Source organism: Aotus nancymaae, unplaced genomic scaffold (assembly GCF_030222135.1).
Source record: "Aotus nancymaae isolate 86718 unplaced genomic scaffold, 86718_ANA_hifiasm-v0.15.2.pri h1tg000036l, whole genome shotgun sequence".
Classification (NCBI taxonomy): domain Eukaryota; kingdom Metazoa; phylum Chordata; class Mammalia; order Primates; family Aotidae; genus Aotus; species Aotus nancymaae.
Window position 1 is genome coordinate 72147944 of NW_026988450.1, and position 13461 is coordinate 72161404.

Here is a 13461-nt window from a genome sequence, read left to right on the forward strand (position 1 = left end):
TAGATGGGTATTGGATAATACACTTCTACTCTATTGGTCTAAGATGCCACTTTTATTTAAAGCTAAATTCCCATATAACATAAAGCTAATTTCCCATGTAAAATTTTGTATAGGTTTATTAAATTCTGATTTTATGTATTTATTATTTTTTTCTTTTGATTATTGAGTGCTTTGGGTGTGCTAAATGCTGGAAAGATGGACAGGATGGATATGAATTTTCCCTTCCTAGAACTTGCAGTCAAATTTCTGTATAGGAAACAAACAAATAAGTAATTATAAATTGTCATATGGGCTATGGAGAGGATAAGCAGGACGCTAGAATAAACTAACCCGTGTGTGTGTGTGTGTGTGTGTGTGTGTGTGTGTGTGTGTGTGTGTACTTTGCTTTAAATGGAGTTAGGGCTCTTTAAGGAGCTCACATTGAAGCTGTGAATTAAAAGGTAAGAAGGAGTTCATCATTTAAAAAGAGAAAGTGCTCCAAATCAGATGTTCTTAGCTTGTGCTAAGGCTCAAAATAGGAAAGAGCTTTGTGAATTGGAGAACATAATAGATGCCAATGAGACTGGAGACTATTGGGTGCCCCACGGGGTGGCAGGTGTGGAAATCCAGTGGTGAACAAGACAAACTCCTTCCTCCAGGAATTGACGGCAGAATGGGGGAGGAGAGAAGATGTAGGTTAATGACCACTGCTTCAAACACTCACTATTATTTTTTCTTTAGTGTTGAGTTTTTGTTTTATTGTCCACTGTCTCCTTTTGCCAGCCCAGACTTCTCAGGGCCATGTCCTTTCTGCCACACCTCTGCATCACTAACCACACCTGCCAGGAACCCCTGATCAGTGACATCTCAAAGGTCAAGAGGGGCAGGGCAATTTGATGTGCAGTGCTGACTGTAGAGATAAGTGCTGTTCAAGGGTGCTGAGTTACTGAGCACAAGAAATGACTAATTAAAGAAGAGATAACAGTTTATGGCTCCAGGGAGGTGCAAGCTGGACAGCTGAGAAGCGGAAGTGTCTTTTTACTTTTTGATATAACCACCAGCATAGACACCTCTTGATTATTTAGACTTGGCCATAGTCAGGTTTTGATTTGACACAGATGGAGCTATCCCTAGTGTCCCTCCTTTTCTCCTTCCCCAGGTGTATGGGTACTTGGGAAAGTGGCTGGGATAATTACCATCAACAGCAGCAGTGGGGAAGGAAGGGACATTTCCAGGACCTCAGGCCATTTCTGGAAGGATGTAATGCTTGGAGGCCCAGAGGGGAGAAGGAGGGAAACTATCTGGGAGGGAAGAGTGAGAAGACCCGATCTGGGTGAAGAGAGGGCACAAGACGGGTGGGAGGGTTTTTTGAATTGTTGTGAATATTTAGTGATTATAAATTATAACAGGTGCTGTGTAATAGGTTCCTCTAGTCGACTGGGCTACATCTACTTTTTACATCTCTTGGTTTTTGGTTCTCAAAGTCATGATGTTGCCCACTGAGAGGGCAGTTGGCAATGCATGTGGGAGTGTCTGGTTGGCCAGAATGCGTGATTGAGTGGGGATTGGAGCCCAACCCAGGGATAATAAACATCCTGCACTTCATGGGACAGTCCCACACAATAAAGAATTGTCCAGTCCTCAAGCCAATGGCGCTCCACTCCCTTTGAAGGGTGGGAGACCTTCTGTCTTTCCCATCTTCCTTTTATGAAGGGCTCTGTTGGCAGACCAGGAGTTTATGAGCTTCTATGGTGCTCCCGGGTCTTAAAAGTCTGTAAAATCTGGCTGGGCACAGTGGCTTATACCTGTAATCCCAGCCCTTTGGGAGGCTGAGGCGGGCAGATCACGAGGTCAGGAGTTCAAGACCAGCCTGGCTAATATGGTGAAACCCCGTCTCTACTAAAAATATAAAAATTAGCTGGGCATGGTGGCATGCGCTTGTAATCCCAGTTACTTGGGAGGCTGAGGCAGGAGAATAACTTGAATCCAGGAGGCAGAGGTTGCAGTGAGCCAAGATTGCGCCACTGCACTCCAGCCTGGGCTACAGAGTAAGACTCTGTCTCAAAAAAAAAAGTCTGTAAAATTTGAAGTTGCAATGCTATGAGCTTAATTGGACAACTGGAAAGGTATGAAAGATGGAGAACGTGTAAATGGACAAGTGGGACCAGAAGAGACAAATCACTTGGACCAACTTCTTCATTCTACAGATTAGGAAACTCCGGTCCTGGAAAGCTACCATATCTCACCCAACATTAGCCTGCTAGTTAGTAGAAAGGATGGTGGGATGAGATTACATACTACAGGATGCTCCTCAACTTACAATATGATGCTGTTACATCTGATAAACTCATCATAAATTGAAAATATCATTAAGTTGGAAATGCATCGGACAAGCCTAATTTACTGAACATCATAACCTAGCCTAGCCTACCTTAAACATGCTCAGAACACTTGTATTAGTGTATAGATGGGCAAAGTCATCTAACACATAGCCTATTTTATAATGAAGTGTTGAATATCTCATGTAATTTGCTGAATACTGTACTGAAAATGAAAAACAGAATGGTTGCATGGATGTCCTTAGAAGAAGGGGGAAATGCAATATGAAGACACAGGCACAGAGGGAGAAGGCCGTGTGGCAATGGAGGCAGAGATGGGCATGCTGCAGCTGCAAGCTAGGGGATGTCAAGGACTGCCAGCAACCACAAGAAGCCGGGAAGAGGCGAGAAAGAATTTTCCCCTGCAGGTTTCAGAGGGAGCATGGCCCTGCCAACACCTTGATTTTGGACTTTTTTTTTTAAGACATAGTCTCACTGTCACCCAGGCTGGAGTGCAGTGGCACAATTGTAGCTTACTGCAGCCTTGAACTCTTGGGCTCAATTGATCCTCCAGCCTCAGCCCCCCACCTCACTAGTAGCTGGGACTACAGGTGTGCATCACCACACCTGGCTAATTTTCCAAACAATATTTTTGTAGAGACTGGGGTCTTGGCCAGACGCAGTGGCTCACGCCTATAATCCCAGCACTTTGGGAGGCCAAAGCAGCCTGGGTAAAAAAAAAAAAAAAGGTGCAAAGACATTTGATTAGAATCAGAGTCAGCATGATTGGAATGAGGGAGAGCAGATAGCTGTCACTCAGGGACCTCTAGGCACCCCTGTCCACCTCACTACATGACTCTGCTTCTCTGTAATTAGCTGGATGATGACTCTGAGCAAGCCCCTTCCTTTTTACAGGCTTCCATTTTTGTAACTCTAAAGTGGGGGAGTAGACCAAACTGCTTGTAAATTCCCTTCCATCTTAAGACTACTCTGATTCTATGATCCCAGCTAGAAGCATTTATCCAGTCTTTTCTTATTAAAATTTACTAACATCAATTTAAAAAAACCAACAACGTGGTTTTGGTTCCAAAAATTTGCTTAAGATTCATGTTGCCTGCCTTAATGTGAAAAAAAAAATTCATTTCTGACTTTTCATGATTCCGGCAAAGCAGTGTCAGTAGCAAGATGCAAGATCCCTATTTTTAGACTGCTATTGTTTTCATGGCATCTTAAAGCCTGTTCCATGTTATAAATTAAGTTTTACTTTATGAGGGTACATTACGACCAAGACGCCTAAGATAAGACTTCCTTGTCTTTTGAACTTCCACATATTTTGGCTCTACGGTACTGGCCAACTTCAAGATCTGAATTTTCTATCAAGAAGGTACACTTTGAAAGTGATTTGTCACCAGGCCATGTGGGCCACACTCAGGAGTCTGACTAAACTTTGATGATCTACACATGGCAAAGGTAAAGACCAAGAAATACAGTTCCAGAAAATCTTTTTTTCAGTTTGCTTCAGCCCTCATGAATACTTCCAAACTACCTTTAAATAGATAGTAAAAATTGTAGAAAATTGTATTAATAGCTTAAGTCGTTTGTACTCATAGCAGATAAATGATTAATAGTACAGGAAGTAATGAATAATCAGCTGACTAATATGCCCTGGGGAAATGCAGTTGCTGAAGGGCGAAGTGATAAAGGTCACCGTCACTTTTTATTTTGAGATGGAGTCTTGCTCTGTCACCAGGCTGGAGTGTAGTGGCGCCATCTCAGTTCACGGCAATCTCTGCCTCCCGGTTCAAGCAATTCTCCTACCTCAGTCTCCTGGGTAGCTAGGATTACAGGTGCATGCCACCACACACAGCTAAGTTTCGTATTTTTAGTAGAGACGGGGTTTCACCGTGCTAGTCAGGCTGATCTTGAACTCCTGACCTTGTGATCCGCCTGCCTCGGCCTCCCAAAGTGCTGGGATTACAGGCGTGAGCCACTGTGCCCGGCCGCCATCACTTTTTAACAGATAACTAAGACTTCCTAAACTTTCCTGGTAGTCAAGACTACTTTTAGGGTTGGAATTCTTGTGACAAATGGAATCAAGAATTACTAGAAAGTGAAATTATGAGTGGGGTGCAAAAGTAATTGTGATTTTTGCCATTGAAAATAATGGCGAAAATCTCAATTACTTTCACACAAACCAAATAATTTAGATCCAGTGACTTATTTTCTTTCCCTGAATTTATGTTTTAAAATTCTCCTTTTTATCCCAGTCATAGGCTTGTCAGCCCCATGAGAAGAGCAAGTTAAAGATTTTCCATCCTATGTTCAAGGTGTGTGTTAAGTAGTTAGAAAACGTGAGGCCTCTTAAACCATCAGTGAGTGAAGATGCTAGCTGGGTGCTGTGTCCCAGTAGGTGTTGAGTAGACGGCTGAGAAAACAAACGCACACAAAAAGGGTAATCCCGTGCTCAGTGGATGCACAAAATAAACAGGAATGAGAAATTGAGAAGGCATGGTAGCTACACCTAGGTAAACAACAACAAAAAATTGAAAAGGTACCTTTTCCTCCTAGCAAATATAAAAATCCCCATGTAAATGAGGACTCCTTTTCTTTTTCTTTTTTGGGGGGGCCGGGGGGATGGAATCTTGCTCTGTTGCCTAGGTGGAGTGCAGTGGCGTGATCTTGGCTCAGTGCATCCTCTGCCTCCTGGGTTCAAGCAATTCTCCTGCCTCAGCCTCCCAAGTAGCTAGGATTACAAGCATGCACAACCATACCCGGCTAATATTTGTATTTTTGTAGAGACAGAGTTTCACCATGTTAGCCAGGCTGGTCTTGAACTCCTGATCTCAGGTGATCCACCTACCTCTGCCTACCAAAGTGCTAGGATTACAGGCAGAAGCCACCATGACTGGGACTTCATTTCTTTATCTTAAGTTTTTTTTTTTATTGTGTATACATAAGATATACAATATTATGTTTTGAATTACATATACCAGTGAAATGATTACTACAGTGAAGCAAATTAACATATGATCATCTCATCTAACAGTTACCTTTGTGTGTGTGTGTGTGTGTGTGTGTGTGTGTGTGTGTTAAGAGCACCTAAAATCTATTTTCTTAGCAAATTTCCAGGATACAATATAATAGTATTAATTGTGGCTCTCCTGTTGTACATTAGATCTCTAGACTTATTCATCCTACATAACTGCAAGTTTGTACAATTTGACCTATGTCTCCCCATTCCCTTCACCCCTTCACCTCTGGTAACCATGCTCTACTCTCTGTTTCTGTGTATTTCACTTTTTAAAAGATTCCACACATAAGTGGGATCATGCGGTATTTTTGTCTCTCTGTCTGGCTCATTTCACTTTGTGATATCTGCATTCGCATGATCATTGCAGCATTACTCACAACAGCCAGGATATGGAAACAACGAAGTATCCACTGATGGATGAGTGGATAAAGAGATTGTGGCATACATGTATGTATATAAAAAATAGGGCATTAGACTTAAAAAAGAAGGAGATCCTGCTATTTGTGACAATGTAGATAAACCTCAGGGACTCCTTTTCTGCTAAATACATTCATGATATTCATTTATTCTTGGTTCAGTGTCATTAGGAGCATTCTGGGGCTAGAAGGACCCCTATTAAGGCAAGGTTTGTTTAAAACTAATTAGTATGGTAATCCCAGCACTTTGGGAGGCCGAGGCGGGTGGATCACGAGGTCAAGAGATCAAGATCATCCTGGTCAACATGGTGAAACCCCGTCTCTACTAAAAATAGAAAAATTACCTGGGCATGGTGGCACGTGCCTGTAATCCCAGCTACTCAGGAGGCTGAGGCAGGAGAATTGCCTGAACCCAGGAGGCGGAGGTTGCGGTGAGCCAAGATCGCACCATTGCACTCCAGTCTGGGTAACAAGAGCGAAACTCCGTCTCAAAAAAAAAAAAAAAAAAAAAAACCTAATTAGTATGATAAAGACCATTAATATAAATGAACATTTTTATTTGGTTGAGAAAATATGCAAAAACCTTCTTGTACAAAATTCAGCTGCATTGTTTAGACATGTGAACATTGCTTAACACCAAAAATATTAAAGCCTCAGTGGCCTAGTTATAGATATCATATACACTGCTGGATATTTTTTTTTTTTTTTTGAGATGGAGTTTTGCTCTTGTTGGCCATGCTGGAGTGCAATGGCACAATCTTGGCTCACTGCAAACTTCGCCTCCTGGATTCAAGCAATTCTCCTGCCTCACCCTCCCGGCCAGCTGGAATGACAGGCATGTGCCACCACACCTGGCTAATTTTGTATTTTCAGTAGAGATGCGGTTTTTCTATATTGGTCAGGCTGGTCTCGAACTCCTGACCTCAGGTGATCCACCCGTCTCAGCTTCCCAAAGTGCTGGGATTACAGGCTTGAGCCATGGCACCCAACCCACTGCTGGATTTTTCATTTGGTGAAATTGTATCTAGGACAACCATCCAAGGTGAGGGTGTCCTGTGGTCCATAATCAAGGTGCCTGAGGGTGTTTGGAATAGAGGTGAAGGCCAGAAGTCAGTGCATCTTGGGTTGGCAAGGTTCTCTATAGCTGTACTATTGAGTTGAAAGATGGGTTTGGTATTTCAAAGTTATTTTAACTCTCTTCTGCATTTCATTCCACTTGATAACCTCTAGGTGTCCTATAAATGTCTGCTGAACTAAACCAAACTTGCCTGCATACCTGCCTACTATGTTCTGGGCACTATGCAGATTCTAACAATGTAATGATAAAGTCATTATTGGTATCACTGATTGCATCATTGGTGAAAAAGACATACAAGCATCATTTCCTAGAACATGGAAGGTGCTATGGTGTAGGCAAACATGCTGTTAGGCCTGTGTGCACCAAGGTACTTATTCTGGTATGAGGGCATTACCATACCATAGTTCAAATTTTGGCCAATGAGAGGTTGAAAACAAGAAGGAGCCAAGAAATCAGTGCCTAACTCCTCCTTCTCCCAAGTAGCTGTTTTGAGGTACAGAGATTTCATATTACCTCTTGAGATGTATCACACAGGACTGAGCAGCTGATTTTTCCCCAGAGGCTATGGCCTACTCGGTAACATAATATTTGCTTGAGCTGTAGTTGCTGTTTGTCCTTTCCTGCCTTATTTTTTTTCTCTCAATTTTGCTGCCCTGGGATTTTACCCCCTGTAAATATGTTAGCAGACTTTATTTATCTCTTTTTTTTTTCCTAGAGAATTGGGGCTGAGACACCATTTTTTAAATGTTGGGAATATTATCCCTGGGTGCTATGGGACACATAATCTAAGGTGAATGAGTTGAGGAGGATTGGGGAAGGAGATGCAATCAGGAAAGGCTTCCAGAAGGAGGTGACCCTGGAATAGGGTTTATAAGGAAGAGTAAGATACAGTCAGGCAGAGTGGAGTTGATAAGAGAAGATGAAACAACATGAGCAAAACTACATGGACATGGAGCTATGGAAATAAGATTTCTATTTGGAAAGCTAGTAGAAGAGGTGGTGTCTTGAACCCTTGCTTATATTACTGCTGGGGCAGAGAAAAGGCTGCTTTAACCTCTCTCTTCATTAAGCCTTCTGCTAAGGAGGAGATGAGAAGTGAGAAGATTCAGGAATACACTGGAGTTTGTACCCAGGAGGACTGAATATAGAATCTGACTCACAGGCATAAACCCCTTAATGTTGGTCCATACAATGGGAACTTTTTGTTTGCTTTATTTGATTGCCTATCACTTTTATGTAAAAATGAGAAACCTTGTTTGTCTTGGAAAATAAGACCTGGCTTTTATTTCTACACAAAAACAAATGATAAGGGCTGAGCAGCAGATGCTCACTTGAATGAAGCATGAGAGCTCAATTTCACGCAGTCCCCACCACTCCCTGATCTAGCTACTGTTACTCGTTCACATTATATGACCTGCCTTGCCTCTCAAGCATTGGGGTTTGCAATTTTGGGAATTCACTCAATATTGGGTACTTTTGAAGAGCTATAGGAAATGTGTCTACATATCCCAAAGATATACAATACAAAGATGAGAGAGATAGTAACCACTGTATTTAGTTTACTTGGCCAATAAGACAATTTGTTCTCTACAATGAAAACTATAAAACATTGATAAAATAAATTGAAGAGGATACTAATAAATGGAAAGATATCCTGTGTTCATGAATTCGCAGAATTCATATGTTAAAATATCTATACTACCCAAAGTGACCTACAGATTCAGTGCAAATCCTATCAAATTAACAAATGACATTTTTCACAGAAATAGAAAAAACAATACTGAAATTCATATGGAACCACAAAAGGTCCTGAATAGCCAAAGCAATCCTGAACAAAAAGAACAAAGTATGGGAGGCCTCATGCTATCTGACTTTAAAATATACTACAAAGCAATAGTAATCAAAATAGCATGGCATTGGTGTCACAGGATCTGTAGGATGTCACTTTTCCACCTGGAAACCTCTGTGGCTGGTGCACCTTTGCCTGAGTTTCGCTTGGGCCTGCTGGGCTCATTTCACTCACTCGGCCCAGCAGGCTGCACTCAGGACTGCTACTGGCCTGGATCCCATGCCTTTCAAGGGTGGGACAGGTGTGGAGCAGCAAGGGGTGTGTGAGTGAGTGCAGAGTCCAGCCACTGTGAGTGAGTGCAAGTGTGCTAGCTGTGGCAGGGCAGGCAGCTCCATGTGCTGGCACAAGCATTGGCTCTGTGCTAGGCTGAGGCTGGGGCAGGTGTACAGCAAAAGGGTTCCATTGTGGGGACCAGGAAATATGGTGGTGCCCAGAAGCTTGGAGATGCCAGGAACTGCAGAGCCCCAAAGAGGGTGTTACAGCCCTGGCTTGGAAGCCCCTGGGTCTGGGCTCCCCAGAGGGTTGCAGCTCTTCTGTCCTTCTTGGTGTCTGCAACATGGCAAGCCAGGGGCCTCTTTTAGCCCCGTTTGTATTACAGCTCTTTCTAGTCCCATTATTTGGCAGGTCCTAATTGTTCCATATCCAGGAAGAATGAGTACGCAAACAACTGGAGGGTGAGCAAGGCAGAGAAGAGCTTTGTTGAGTGACAGAACAGCTCTCAGGAGACCCAAAGTCAGTAGGTCCTTTCTGCAGGCAGGTCGCCCCTATAAGTGTCCAGCTCTCAGCGGAGAGGAGACACACAGTGGGTAGCTCCTTTCTGCAGGCAGGTTGTCCCAATGTCTGTGAGAGTCTGACTGGCTTTGGGGTTTTTATGGGCTCAGAAGGGAGGAAGGGCATGCTTATTGATCCATGGATAGCCATGGGCAGGCCTGGAAAAGCACCACAAGTTCTCACTCCAGGCCATGGACTCCACCTGGAACTGACAGTCCAGCACCCAGGCTTCAGGCGGGCCCTGGCTTGAAGGTGGAGCTTCACCAGGGACCCACCCCTTTCCACCTAGGAGCCTGTCTGCCTCCTGCTACCATCTGCAGGTTGTCTCTGGTACCCAGGCTGTTCGTGAAGAGGGGCTCCTGTAGCCCCATGTCAATCTGCCTTCAGCCCCCCTCAGTCTCTGTCCTGTGCTCGTCAGTGCCCAAAGTCCAGAGGGTGCTGAGGCAGCAAGAGGCCGGTGTGTTAGCACCACCCTGAGTCCATGCACACCTGGCCAGGTTGTGACAGTGTCCAGACTGGGCCATAATTTTGCTGTGAAATCAGAGTGGGTGCAGGGAGCTGGGGGAGGCCAGGGAAAGGGAGCAGGCACTTCCAAGCCTGCAGGGGCAGGGGGTCTTCCCAGGCCCCTGAGAATGCAGGGAGGCCCAGGTCCGAAGCTGTGGTTGGATGGCTGCATCTGTGACAGGGAGCATGGGACTTCCATCCCTTTAGCTCAGTAAGGGGTGGGGCTCCCCCCGTTCCACCCCTTCTGGCTCCACAAAGCTCTGTGTACAGCCCCTGCCATGCCACCCCTATGACAGCTGGCACCCCCTCAGCGGCTGCTACAGACAGGCCACTGCCACTGGCATAAAAACAGTCACATGGATCAATAGAACAGAATAGATAACCTAGAAGTAAATTCATACAAGAGAGTTTGGCTAATGGGTACAAAAATACAGTTAGATAATGGGAATAAATTCTAGTGTTTGATAGCACAGCAGGGTGACAGTAATTAACAATAATTCATTGAATAATACTTCAAAATAGCCAGAAGAGAAGATTTGAAATGTTTCCAACACAAAGAAGTGATAAATGTTTGAGGCAATGGATATCCCTTATTAATCTGATTTAATCATGACACAATAAATGCATGTATCAAAATATCACATGTGCCTTATAAAGAGGTTCAATTATTATCCATAAAAATTTAAAATTAAAAAAGAAATCCACATTTTCATAGCCAACACACACATTGCCAAGAGCACACATGGGGAAAGGACAGTCTCTTTAATAAACAGTGCTGGGAAAACTGAATAGCCATATACAGGAGAATGAAACTAGATTGCTATCTCTCACTGCTGAAAAAATTAACGTCAAATGGATTAAAGACCTAAATGTAAGACCAGAAACTAATAAACTACTAGAAGAAAACATAGGGGAAATGTTTAATGACATTGGACTGGGCAAGAATTTTTTGGATAAGACCTCAAAAGCACAGGGAACAAAAGCAAAAATAGATGCATGAGATTACATCAAGCTAAGAAGCTTCACACAGCAAAGGAAATAATCAACATAGTGAAGAGGCAATCTACAGAATGGTTAATATCTAGAATACATATTCAACTCAATAGCAAAACAAAAACAAAAACAATCGGATTAAAAAATGGGCAAAAGATCTGAGTAGACATATCTCAAAGGAAGATATGCAAATGGCCGACAGGTATATGAAAAATAGCTCAACATAATTCATCATCAGGGAAGTGCAAGTCAAAACCACAATGAGATATTAACCTCACCCAAGTCATAAGAGCTATTAACAAAAAGACAAAAATTAAATGCTGGCAAGGATGTGGAGAAAGGAAAAGTCTTATATACTGTTGATGGGATGGAAAACAGTATGGAGGTTCATCAAAAAGTTAAAAATAAAAGTACTATGTAATTCAACAATCCCACTAGTGGATACATATCCAAAGAAAATGAAATCAGTATGCCAAAAAGATATCTGCACTCCTATGTTTATTACAGCACTATTGACAATAGCTAAGATATAAAATCAACCTAAGTGTCCATCAATGGATGTATTAGTCTGTTCTCACACTGCTGATAAACACATTCCCGGGACTGGGTAATTTATAAAGAAAAAGATATTTAATGGACTCACAGTTCCACTTGGCTGGGGAGGCCTCACAATTGTGGCAGAAGGTGAAAAGCACCTTGTACATGGTGGCAGGCAAGAGACAGCTTGTTCAGGGGAACTCTCCTTATAAAACCATCTGATCTTGTGATACTTGTTCACTATCACGAGAACAGCATGGGAAAGACCTGACCTCATGATTCAGTGACCTCCTACCCGGTCTCTCCCATGACACGAGGGAATTATGGGAGCTACAATTAAAGATTTCGGTGGAGACACTGCCAAACCATATCAATGGATAAATACATTTAAAAAATATACACAATGAAATCCTATTCAGCCATAAAAAAGAATGAGATTCTGTCATTTCAATACCATAACTGAACCTAGAGGACATTACGTTAAGTGAAATAAGCCATGAACAGAAGGAAAAATACTGGATGACCTCAGTTATATGTGGAATCTAAAGAAGTTCATCCTGTAGAAGTAAAGAGTAGAACGGTGGTTATCTGAGGCTGGAGAAGGGAGAGGGGAGAGATTGGCTGACTGGTATGAAGTTACAGCCAGATAGGAAGAATACGTTCTGGTGTTCTATTGCACAGTAGGGTGATTATAGCAAACAATGCTATTTCACAATAGCTAGAAAAGGATTTTGAATATTTTCATCACAAAGAAATGACAAATGTTTGAGATGATGGATATTACCTGATTTGATCATTACACAATGTATACATGTATTGAAACATCACTCTGTATCCTAAAAGTATGTACAATTATTGTGTGTTAATTGAAAGTATTTTTTCCAAGAATCAAAATTTTTTTCAGATTCAATTTTGTCAAGGTTTGATTCAGCATAAACAAGCTAGAAATACAGTATGCTAAAGTTAAAAAGGGACTGACCTGGGTTCTAATCCTGACCTAGCCATGGCATGTTGTGCAGAACACAACTTTTGTGGATCTCGGTTTCCTCATTTATAAAGTAAGAGTGTATTTGCTGGGGTTTCATTTGCAAACAATAGGAACTGATGCTGGCTGAATTAAGGATTTTTGAAAAAGATTTATTAAGCAATATAGGATCTCTCGCCAAACTTCTGGGAAGGCTATAGAACCAGGTCTGAAACTTTAGAGTCGGGAACAACACCAAAAATCGTACACCAAATTGGACAAGTGAGAAAAATCACTGCCACCTCAGCTGCCCAGGGATGGATGTCCCTGCAGCCCCAGGAGCTCATCTTGTTGGGACTGGGAAGATTCACACAGTCCCTGCTTCTTTTTGCACCAGCTTCGGATTCAGGCTCAAGCATGAGCATGTCTGACTGATGCAGCTGAGGTCACATGCTCAGGTGTTAGTTGCAAAGGTAGCTGGGAGAGAGAATATTTGGCATTTATAGGGAGGTGGGCTCAGCCAAATGAATGGCAAAAATCCAATAGGAAGGGGTTGGACATCTAAGTTCCTTTCCAAATCTAAGGCTCTGCATGCCACTGATTTTCAATAATTGCTGCATATCTGCCAATGCAGCACATGTGAGATGATTTTAGCTGCAACATACAAAAAACTTTAGTTTGATAGCACTGCATTATTTCATGTATTTTAGGATAATACAATTAAGATATCAAACCTGTGAATGACACAAAAGATTTATACAAAGTGTGATGATTTAAAGAAGAATCTTAAGTAAAGGATAGTTTAGATGGTGCTTAAAAATCATATTATTCTTCAAATGACTGAGGTTTTGGAAACTGGTTTAGGTAAATGCTAATCTCTAAATTCCTTTTTGTGCCAAGTAATAGTGATAATGATGATGCCAACAGTGATAACAAAAGTTTCCACTTTTTAGTGTTGTGGGCCAGACTCTCTCGCAAGCCCTTTACATGAGTTTGGTCTTTTTTCAAACAGCACATCAAC